This window comes from Macrobrachium nipponense, chromosome 14 (assembly GCF_015104395.2).
Source record: "Macrobrachium nipponense isolate FS-2020 chromosome 14, ASM1510439v2, whole genome shotgun sequence".
In the NCBI taxonomy this organism is placed as follows: domain Eukaryota; kingdom Metazoa; phylum Arthropoda; class Malacostraca; order Decapoda; family Palaemonidae; genus Macrobrachium; species Macrobrachium nipponense.
Window position 1 is genome coordinate 13,541,762 of NC_087207.1, and position 12,500 is coordinate 13,554,261.

Genomic DNA, 12,500 nt, shown 5'->3' on the forward strand with positions numbered 1-12,500 from the left:
AACTTATTTGATTTAGCCTAAGTGGAATTCATTAGGGGATGTAGTTAATAGTTACATATGAATGAGGACTATAAAATTAGTTATTCAGGCAGGGTTGAGTTTCAAAGCTATTGTTCGAAATCATTATAAATATTAATAAAATATGCAGCTAATTCACAAAATTAACTCTCAGCGTTAGGCAACGAAAAATACGAACAAGGGAAATTTTAGTAAACAAAGATTGAGATAATGAAGCCATCTTACTAAGCCTTTGAATATTTCAAAGATTAACCAAATATGTCCAGTTTACATACATAATGAATTATTTCAAAGATTAAACAAATACGTCCAGTTTACATACATAGAATGAATTATTTCAAAAATTAAACAAATACGTCCAGTTTACATACATAGAATGTATTATTTCAAAGATTAAACAACTACGTCAGTTTACATACATAGAATGACTTATTTCAAAGATCAACAAATACGTCCAGTTTACATACATAGAATGAATTATTTCAAAAATTAAACAAATACGTCCAGTTTACATACATAGAATGTATTATTTCAAAGATTAAACAAATACGTCCAGTTTACATACATAGAATGAATTATTTCAAAGATCAAACAAATACGTCCAGTTTACATACATAGAATGAATTATTTCAAAGATTAAACAAATACGTCCAGTTTACATACATAGAATGACTTATTTCAAAGATCAAACAAATACGTCCAGTTTACATACATAGAATGAATTATTTCAAAGATTAAACAAAGACGTCCAGTTTACATACATAGAATGAATTATTTCAAAGATGAAACAAATATGGAGCAAATGCATAGAAACAGTTTATAAGAAAAAAAAAAAGACGAATATTCGAAATGACACTCATGCTACGAAATCAGACATGACATTTGGCAGGAAAAAAAAAAATAAATAAAAAAGCGTCATACAGCGGCAAAACTGACGCAAAATCGTGGGGTCACTTTCAGTCCCTGTCTCACATGTCGAAACACACGTTATTTTCTCTGACAGATTTTGGGTCATGTTGGAACAATTGTACCAGTCAATTGCATCTCTATCCTTCTCTTTCTAAAGTTGACCTAGCCGGTCGATTGATTTTAAGGATATGGAAAATAATCAAAATAGCAGGCCTATGTTTTCATGGAAAATAGCGAATATGCGAAAACGAGATTCTTCTTCAATAAGAAAATGAATATGCTTTGTATTTTCGTCAGTAATTATATAAAATAAAGCGCATAATTTCTGGTAATGACATAGTTCTCATTAGGTCGATCCAGTGAATTCCAATAAACATTTGACTAACGGCTCAAAATTAATGTCATTATGATGAACCAATTGATTTGTCTATCTGTATAGCTTGCTGTACAAAATCTACATTCATTATGACTGACGTTAACAATTTCGTAAGGTTAACGAAGATCAATAAAGATGGGTCCAGTCAGTGTTTGGATGGGTGATCGATACGGGAAAGTCCAGATGTCTCATGTGATTTTTTTTACATTTATTTATTGAAACCGCTAATGTCGACCAGTTATTGGTACAAAATTCAAGCTTCGGTGAACAAAGGCTCATTAGATTTTTCATAGTTTTCAGTCTCATTCAAAGCGTGAGATCCAAGTTACTCTCTTTGTTAATTACATTTCACAAGGAACCGAGTCAAAGAGTTTGCTTATTGACCAGCGAATTCCCATAATAATGACAAGGAAGACTTAAGAGTTATCACTTATCACAGACGCCCGTGACGTCATCACACGTCTTTAAACTGGCCAATGACAGATTACTCCACGTCATCGGAGAAGAGTTGCTATTGGAGCAACGACTGCGCTAACTCAGCCACCGTTTGCAAGCGCATAACAGACGCCTTCGAATTCTTTCAAGTCTACAGGTTTTCTAAAATCCTAAGTCATATAAGAATCATTGTGACTTCAGCTGCATTCAGAGGCGGCTAGGTACGATCTTAACTCCACGTTCACTCAATTAAGGAGCCCGCTGACGCCATAAGGAACCATTGTAAAGTAAGTTCATTTGTATTCCCTAAGGGAACACATTGATTGTATAATTTTTTGTAAGCTACAAGGAATAAGGCGTTACAAGAACTATATATAATATATATATATATATATATATATATATATATATATATATATATATATATATATATACTATATATATATATATAATATATATAAATATATATATATATATATATATATATATATATAATATATATATATATATATACATATATATACATATATATATATATATATATATATATATATATATATGATATAGATATGTGTGTGTATATATATATCATCATATATATATATATATATATATATATATATATATATAATTCTCATATGGATATTATTTATGTTTCGGACAACGCTTCATAAAAATTGCTCCTAAACACTCCATATATAGGAAGGGGCTGATGTAGAGGAAATTCACTTTTTTGAATTGTGTTACTGATTCACTTTTCCATAACAAGTTACGTACCTTCTAATAAGCTGTTTTGAAGAAGAGTAAGTGTCGTGATTCACTTCGCTTAGTCTGCGATTTCCCGCGTAATGGTACGGCGACACTGCATTCTGTTTGAATGGCGCGACTTGGCGCCAATTTAGACCAAACTCGAGTAGTGCTCCTCGTACTACTTGATGCAGGATGTTTTAAAACAAAACACGGAGTCCCGAGCGTCCATCTTCAGGAGAAATTAGGTCTGTGAAGTTTATTACAGGTTTATTAAGTCTTTTCAAGTTTGCTAAGCAATGAATCGAACAATCCTGAGCTCGTACGCAAATATTTCTTTTTTCTTTTAAAAAGATACATTTGAAAGTTCAATACATATACAATATATGTAATTTATATACAAAATCAACAAATATATAGTCATTTTTTTATAAAGATCAATATACTTAAATCTATTATGTGCAAGTATTCGTGAAATTCGTCATCATACGTTCGAGACCTTATATAGAATACAAAATTCCATTCTTTTGTTAAAATCACTATTCAGTTTTTTACTTAGATGATATTTCGTCTAACGTTACGGAGATATTTTCAAATGAAAATAATTTTCTTAACAAATTTGATGATGACATGACTGCACTAATGATCACATTCGACCAACGTGTCGCGTGCGTCTTCAGAGGCCCAAGACTGGTGTGGTCATGCAACGAATTGACGCTACCTCGCCGCTGCATCGCTAGACGCTACCTCCGCTACGTCACGAGACGCTACCTACCCTCGCTGCTTGCAGTGTGGCCTTACCTCTAAGACCTCCGGTAAGGTCGAGTAACAAACAAAAATACTTGGATAGCGTACGAATCTTTGTGAATGACTAACTTGATAAGGGACTTCATGTCTAAACTCTGGGTCGGGTCCGAGTCGATGCTACTGCTGCATCCGAACTAAGCCAGTGATTATTTCGCTGCCTTAGTCTCAAAGGGCGCTGACCCTGATAGGTAAACAACAGACAAGGTTCATTTCTTCGTCCAGACAGAACGATCAAGTATAATCCTTGGCAGTAAACACCAGAATATCATGTAAATACGCTGCAGACAAAACTGGATACCTATGCACACACCCAAGTTCGATTCCTAAGCGGTGAATGGGAGGAAAACTAATAGTTACATAGGTGTGATGATCTCTCTCTCTCTCTCTCTCTCTCTCCTCTCGTCTATATATATATATATATTATATATATATTATATATACTATATATATATATATATATATAATATTAATATATATGATGAGACTTCTGAATTATTTGATATTATATATCATGTAGAACTTCCAACTTCTCCAGATCAGATAGATACTATGTATATAGCAAGGCTTGGTGAAATTTCGTCAGTAATAAGTTGCATTCAATCACCACACTTGGAATATTCCAAACAGATTCGGTGTCGGTGACCAAAACAGCTGCGACGCCTTTTTACCTACCCAAACTATTTGAAGCTGATTATATTTTACTCCTTTTGCTATGTAGAATCGATCACTTCAGATAAGGAACTCGAGCAAAATCACCATTTCAGATACTTTCTGGAGTCTAGTCCAATGGCGCTCTCTGCGAAGCATCTGCTCGTTGCTGCCGGCGTGTGGGACCCCTGGTTCCTGATGGAGCACGACCAACAGGGCCGCCTGGTGAAGTCGACGGGGATTTTCATCGACTTCATGGACACGTTCGCTCACAAACTCAATTTCACGTAAGTACGGGCGAGGGAGGAAGGGCTGACACTTGCTGTGGACAAAGGAGGAAGGGGTAAAAGTTCCTATGGATATAGGAAGGGCTGACTCTTGCAGTAGACAAAGGAATGGTTGACACTCACTACATATGGAGAAAGGGCTGATGACTTGCTGTGGACGAAGGAGTGCGTGCTGACACTTTCTGTGGACAAATGAATGGCTGATAATTGCTGAGGGCAAAGAAGGCTGGACTGACACTATTCTGAACGGGGAAGGAAAGGCTGACATTTGTTCTGGAAGAAGGACAACTTCAGATAACTGGAAGTTGGGGGATCAATCTCATGTTTCTCACAGATGAGGTGATGTTTCTAACTACTGAGCCAAGGCAATTTCATAATTTTTCCTTCCCACCATTTTAAATAAGAATAACAGGAATCAATGTTTGCATATTCTTATTAACAGTTTTCGTTTCTATTTAAATGACAAATATTCTCCATTGCTATTCTGTCCAAATGCACCTCCCATCCCAAGTAGTATAGGAAATTACCCGTAATCACTGCCCATGCTCTTTTCAAACTTTTTGGTAATAATAATAATAATAATAATAATAATAATAATAATAATAATAATAATATAATAATAATCATAATAATAATCATAATAATAATAATAATAATAAAGTAAAAACAGGTTTTGGAATCACTGGTCCTATTCCTTACAAATTTGATTCAGATATTCTCTAGTAGAAGCAGCAGAAGGATGAGTGGGGGTCGAATATTACCCAACGGATCAACAACTGGAATGATAGGCCAATGTCACAGGAAGGTAAGGATCCGATTATAGGCCTACAAATGGACATTAGTCTAATATTAGTCTCATTAATTCCTGGCAATATCCCTCTGTCATATATTCCTCTATGTAAGTATGTAGGTAAGCCACCCACATATATTACCAATACACTAATACAACAAAAGTAATTTTTCCCACACAGGAAGTTGACATGGCTCTAGGCCATTCAGCATAACATATCCGAGAAGCCTTCTGATCGACTTTTCCGTTCCTGTCTACATCGACACGAAGGTATATTCCTCCCGAGGCCTGCACGCGAACGAGACCTCACTGGTTTTGTTAAGCCGTTTGCCTGGCAGGTAAGACGCCTTCAGAAATACAAGCTCCATCACTGTGTATTTATCTACAAGTTTGAATGTATGTAGATTTATATTCAAAACAGTTTGTGTCAATTTCGAATAAGAAAAAGTTGTCATCTTAGCACTGCTAGTCAATGTTTTACCTGAAGATTATTCTCATGAACTGATACATCTTAGTAATTACAGATAGGAATGGATAGATAACTTGCATGCAAATACTCAAATATAATAACACTTATACATAAGTGTCAACAATGTATTGACACCATTCTTACGTATTTTATCCTGATTGCCTGCCCATGCCTTCTTCTACCCCACTACAGGTATGGATAGCTTTGTCAGTGCAGTTGTTGGAAGTATGGTACTAGGAGTCGCTATGAGATGGTTTGTTCAACAGTGGGGGCCAGTAAGGCTGGAACATGGTCTCCAGGAGTTTCGAGGAAAGATTTGGCCAATGCTGACTTTCGAACCTATTTGGCTGATCAGGTTACTTCTGCTTGAAGGTTAGGAAAAATGGAGAGAAAGAAATGGAATTGTTTATTAATTCTAGTAGAGTAGCAATATTAACCATAAACTGAGGGAGAGGAATTATGCTAATTTAAATTACACTTATGGATTACAATACGTAAAAGACATAATTGCTTTTCAAACTTCTGAGCTTCTATTCATTCAGCAAAACAGTGGGCTCTGGATTCCATTGGAAAGTGCCAGAATAGCCGGAGAATTGTCTCCAGTATTAAGTATGATTGACTAATAATAATAGAAGACAAAACCCAGCAACTGTTTCCTGTGATTCTGCAAAAGCATTCCATTCAACAATCTAGCATTGGGCCATTTTAGATTCATTTTTCTGTAGGAACGAAGTTGGCTCCCATTTAAGCCTTAACTTCTAGAAGGTGAAGGAACAGCTGGTGGAATGGACCCAGTATCCTCAAGAGGTCTCAGAACATATAAGTCAAATTGCGTGTTTTCCCAATATTAAACCAAGTCGCGATTATTATCACAGCTTGTCTGGAGAAAACCTGGACCCAGGTTACCTGAGGTCCTTGCTCTGGGACTCCCCACTGAATCCTGGGGGATTATCAGGGTTTGTAAAGGAATTGGGCGTTGTTATGGTTTCAGAATTTGTTGAGGCTTTTACGCTTCCTTTGACACCAATGATAATTTGACCAATCAACACGAGTGATTTTTAGCAATCAAACAGTAAATAGTCATATTAAGTTTAGCTTTTTAAGTTAGATAAAATAACCATATACATCTGCCGTAGGTGTAGAGCTCCCACCTATGATGCTGACTGGTCAACTGTTTATGGGAACGTGGATTGTAGCAACCTTAATTCTAAGTTCAGCTTACCAAGGTGTTCTGACCTCTCTTCTGGCAATACCGAAGGTGAAATTCCTGTAGATTCTCCCGCAGGATTTGGTTGACTATGGCAAGAGTACCCTGTTGGGCGACCACAAACCGTGGGAAACCTCTCTTCATCAGTTTATTGGGGTAAGATGATTCTTAGCTGTCTTGCAAAAGAAACTAAAGTTTACGCCAGATTTCGATGATCAGAGGGAGTGGAACTCTTAACACCTTATGATGGATGGAGGCAGTGGGAAAGAGGGAAACCCTTAAGCAGTAAAAGAGTTTCAATCCTTAGCAGTATAGAGTAACAGACACCAAACATTGCATTCGGAGAGTTGCTGACATATATATCTATATATGAGATTTTACTATTAACAGTTGGAAACAAGGATAATAAACTGCTCTTAATTATATTACAGGACGCTAAATCAGGCATTTACAAGGTGATAAGCGACAAAGGCTTCCTTATCACAGCTTCTTACGACGAACGCCACCGGATGAAGGTTGAGAAGTTCGCCATATTGTGTGATTTCTTCTCCATGAGGAAGGTGCGAGTCTTTCGTTCTTATGATAAGACGACCGGGAGGGAAAAGTGGCCTTAACTGAGTCCTCATTGAAAGTGGCTCCATACCTTAACTATTAAGGAAATAGAAGATTTAAATATTCTGGAAACAGAATACTGGGAGATTCAAAATTCCTGAAGTCAACGGCACTCAGGAATAATCGAGTAAACTCATACATTATTATCTACATAATAGTTTTCTTTTCTTTGGGGAGTGGGCTGGTTGAGAAGAATGGGATGAAAACTGAGAGCGGTATAGGGACGAGGACCTAGCTGTTTATAGATTAATCTGTCCTTATGCCAGCATACCCTTACCTCGAGGCCACCTGTAAGTTCGATACGGTGTGAAAGTGTACAGGCCACCTGCAGTGAATCACTAGATCCTCCAAATATCCAAGACCTGAGTACTGGGAATAGTGATAGTTCCCAAGTTTGGTCTACTAGTTCATTCCATGAGCCTAATTTGTCAGGGGAAATGATAGACATACCTGATGGTTGTGTCCTCAGAGAGGGATGCTGCATATATTTTGATAGCGACCTTACTTTTCAACTGCTCCTTCTTAATCATGTTTATAAATGGTGTGTAATAAACTGCATCTGTCAAATGCGTAAAAAATGAGTTAATAATGTCCTTTTTATATATGAAGACCTGAATTCAGATCCATTACATTCTTGGTCCTGATTACTCTTATCTTAACGAATTCCGTGTTTGTTTTGTTTTTCTTTCAGATCATGAGCGACGACTACAGTGAAACCGGCCAGTGCAACTATTACATGGCAAAGGAGCCCATCTTGGTATCAAGTGTTGCCTTTGCTTTCCCTAAGAAAAGTTCGATCATACCACACTTTAACAAACTGTAAGCAAATAGAAATACTAAATTTCACGAGTTTCGGGCCTCATATATTTAAAAACTAATATGTATAACGCACGATCCTGTCACCCTTTACACCCGTTTTCTATGCATTACCTTCACGATATAACCCAGCCCTATCTCGCACAATGTTTATTTGCGGAGCGATTAGTATAATGCATCCTTAAATGAAGCAAGAATCCTTACTACTTTGTTGGGAAGATTGTTTTCGCTTTCCCTGTCATTTAAGAGTTACGATGCTGAAGGAGGGCAGTATAATAAGCAGATACATTCAGGATTTCACGGCAAATGCTACGGCATGCATGGTGAGGCCCGGGAAGGAGGACGGAGTTTCTACACTGGTGCTCTCGCTGGCTGATTTTGGCGGCTTCTTCCTCCTCTGTCTGGGAGGTATGGTAAGAGTGCATTCGTTTATATATATATTAATAATATGATATATATATAGTAGTATAATATAATATTATATATAATAAAATATAATATATATAAAAGACTATCCACATTACCGTGATTTATATACATATATCGAACTACAAATGTCCTTTAATATCTAATTCGCTCTACCTCGAATTAATATTTTCATATATGCTTAACCGAGGGAGAATTTATTAAGCGATCAATATATTGAATTGGCGATCGACAGGCGCGAACCAGCGACCTCCCAATTCTAGGACTGGCAGTGAAGCCTTAAACCACCCGGTGATCGCCAATTCTATTATCGCTTAATAAATTCCCCCTCGGTTAAGCGTATATGAAAATATATTAATTCCGAGGTAGAGCGAATTCGATATTAAAGGCCATTTGTAGTTCGAAATATATATATATATATCATATATATATTATATATATATATATATATATATATAGATAGATAGATAGATAGATAGATGAGATAGATAGATAGATAGATAGAATAGATAGATAGGCAGATAGATACGGATTAGTAAGTGATGGTACAAAAACTGGACCACTGTTTGAAAGCGATTATTATTATTATTATTATTATTATTATTGAAAAAGAAACCCACAAAATCACTTTGTAACTTGTTTACTTCTAAGTATTTACATTTAATTTTACTACAAACTCGAGTACTTTCAGGCCCTGTCTGTGGCCCATTTTCAAGAGATGTTTGGGATGTTAGCCTGGGTCAAGGCCCAGCAGTCTTCTGGAACTTCTTCTCCTTGAGCTGTCATTTATGTGATGGCTGTTCTGGTTTCCTTGAGAGTTGCCAATCCCCTCTTGTCGCTCTGATATCCTGAGCTGATGGTCAATGGGATTAATCCTTGAGGTAAGGGCGTGGTCACCAAAAGTCTGTTGGGCAGGAAACCTAATCTCCAGGTCAGCAGGGTCAATCTTAGCTTCTTTTTATATGAAAGCTCGGCTGACCTGGAGATTAGGTTTCCTGCCTAACAGACGTTTGGCGACCACACCCTTACCTCAAGGATTAATCCCATTGACTATCACTCAGATATCAGAGCGACAAGAGGGGATTGGCAACTCTCAAGGAAACCAGAACAGCCATCACATAAATGACAGCTCAAGGAGAAGAAGTTCCAGAAGACTGCTGGGCCTTGACCCAGGCTAACATCCCAAACATCTCTTGAAAATGGGCCACAGAAAGGGCAGGGCCTGAAAGTACTCGAGTGTGTAGTAAAATTAAATGTAAATACTTAGAAGTAAACAAGTTACAAAGTGATTTTGTGGGTTTCTTTTTCAATCTCAGAAGAAAAACTGAAAGAAGTTTTTGTTTGGATTATTATTATTATTATTATTATTATTATTATTATTATTATTATTATTATTATTATTATTATTATTATTATCTAGGAATATAGGGAGAAAGATAAAGATTAGTGATGGAACAAAAGTGGACCACTGTTTGAAAGCGATTTATTATTATTATTGTTTTTTTTTTTTTTTTTTTGCTCTATCACAGTGCTCCAATTCGACTGGGGGGCGGTATTTATAGAAGGGGGTTCCGGGTTGAATCCTGCCTCCTTAGGAGTCCATCACTTTTCCTTACTCTGTGCGCCGTTCTAGGATCTCACTCTTCTGCATGAGTCCTGGAGCTACTTTAGCCTCTAGTTTTCTAGATTCCTTTTCAAGGATCTGGTGGGGATCGTTGCCTAGTGCTCCTATGATTATGGGTATAATTTCCACTGGCTTATCCCATATCCTTCTTATTTCTATTTTCAGATCTTGATACTTATTCATTTTTTCCCTCTCTTTCTCTTTAACTCTGGTGTTCCATGGTATTCCGACATCAATGAGTGATACTTTCTTCTTGACTTTGTCAATCAACGTCACGTCTGGTCTATTTGCACGTATCACCCTCCCTATCTGTTCTGATACCATAGTCCCCAGAGGATCTTTGCCTGATCGTTTTTTCTATCACTCCTTCAGGTTGGTGCTCGTACCATTTATTACTGCAAGGTAGCTGAAGTTTCTTACACAGGCTCCAGTGGAGGGCTTTTGCCACTGAATCATGCCTCTTTTTGTACTGGTTCTGTGCAAGTGCCGGGCATCGCTTGCTTATGTGGGTTTATGGTTTCATTTTTCGTATTGCACTTCCTACATATGGGAGAGATGTTATTTCCGTCTATCGTTCTTTGAACATATCTGGTTCTTAGTGCCTGATCTTGTGCCGCTGTTATCATTCCTTCAGTTTCCTTCTTGAGCTCTCCCCTCTGTAACCATTGTCATGTGTCATCGCTTGGCTAGTTCTTTAGTCTGTCTCATGTATTGGTGTGCATTGGTTTGTTGTGCATTGGTTTGTTGTGCCAGTCCTCTGTTCTGTTTGTCATTCTCCTGTCTCTGTATATTTCTGGGTCTTCGTCTACTTTTATTAGTCCTTCTTCCCATGCACTCTTTAGCCACTCGTTTTCACTGGTTTTCAGATATTGCCCCAGTGCTCTGTTCTCGATGTTGACGCAGTCCTCTATACTTAGTAGTCCTCTCCCTCCTTCCTTTCGTGTTATGTATAGTCTGTCCGTATTTGCTCTTGGGTGTAGTGCTTTGTGTATTGTCATATGTTTCCTGGTTTACTGATCTATGCTGCTGAGTTCTGCCTTCGTCCATTCCACTATTCCTGCACTGTATCTGATTACTGGCACTGCCCATGTGTTTATGGCTTTTATCATAGTTCCGGCGTTGAGTTTTGACTTGAGTATCGCCTTGAGTCTCTGCATATATTCTTTCCTGATCGTGTCCTTCATCTCTTGGTGTTTTATATCCCCTCCTTCCATTATTCCCAGGTATTTGTATCCAGTCTCATCTATGTGTTTGATGTTGCTCCCATCTGGTAGCTTTATCCCTTCAGTTCTCGTTACTTTGCCTTTTTGTATGTTGACTAAGGCGCATTTTTCTATTCCAAACTCCATCCTGATGTCCCCAGATACAATCCTTACAGTCTGGATTTGGGTATCTATTTCCTTGATGCTCTTACTATACAGCTTGATGTCCATGAACATCAGATGGTTGATTTTGTTGCCTCTTTTCTTGAGTTGGTACCCGGCATCCATCTTCTGTAGTACTTTTGTCATGGGAATCATGACTACTACGAAGAATAGTGGGGACAGTGAGTCGCCCTGGAAGATCCCTCTCCTGATATTAACCTCTGCTAGTCTTATTCCAGAGCTTGTAAGTATTGTATTCCAGTTGCGCATTGCATTTTTGAGGAAGCTGATGGTGTTTTCCTCTGCCCCATATATTTTCAGGCATTCTATTAGCCATGTGTGTGGTATCACGTCGAAGGCTTTCTTTTAGTCAATGCATGCCATGCTTAGGTTGGTTTTCCTTCTCCTACTGTTCTTCATCACCATTTTGTCTATCAGGAGTTGGTCTTTTGTGCCCCTATTATTATTATTATTATTATTATTTATTATTATTATTATTATTATTATTATTATTTTATTATTATCTAGAAAGGTATAGATTAGTAAGTGAGAACAAAGACTGAAACACTGTTTGAAAGCGATTATTATTATTATTATTATTATTATTATTATTATTATTATTATTATATTATTATTATTATAGGACTAGTATTCAGTGCAATCGTCCTGCTCGGAGAACTGGCTACACACCGGACACAAAGGAGGAACCTCTGACTTCAGTGATCGACTCTTACCCCATCACTACTACCACTGCTATTACAGTAACAGTGCTTCGTTTGATGCGTCACTCGTACTTGCAAGAAACCTTTGGTAATTGGTCGATTAGTTATGTTTTCCTTTATTTTATGATGGTTAATTTCAATAAATTATTCTTTAAGCAGTTTTGTATAGGTATGTACCTGGTTGTTTGCCTTTTTAATGTACTCGTATCTTTGAATTTATAAAACATTTGTTATATGCATATA

General features: G+C 37.1%; 1 pseudogene; it reads left to right on the forward strand.

Annotated features, from left to right (window-relative positions):
• Nucleotides 1–4,078: 4,078 nt before the first annotated feature.
• The window catches only part of LOC135226138 (uncharacterized), a 55,569-nt pseudogene continuing 47,147 nt past the window's right edge, over nt 4,079–12,500 (forward strand).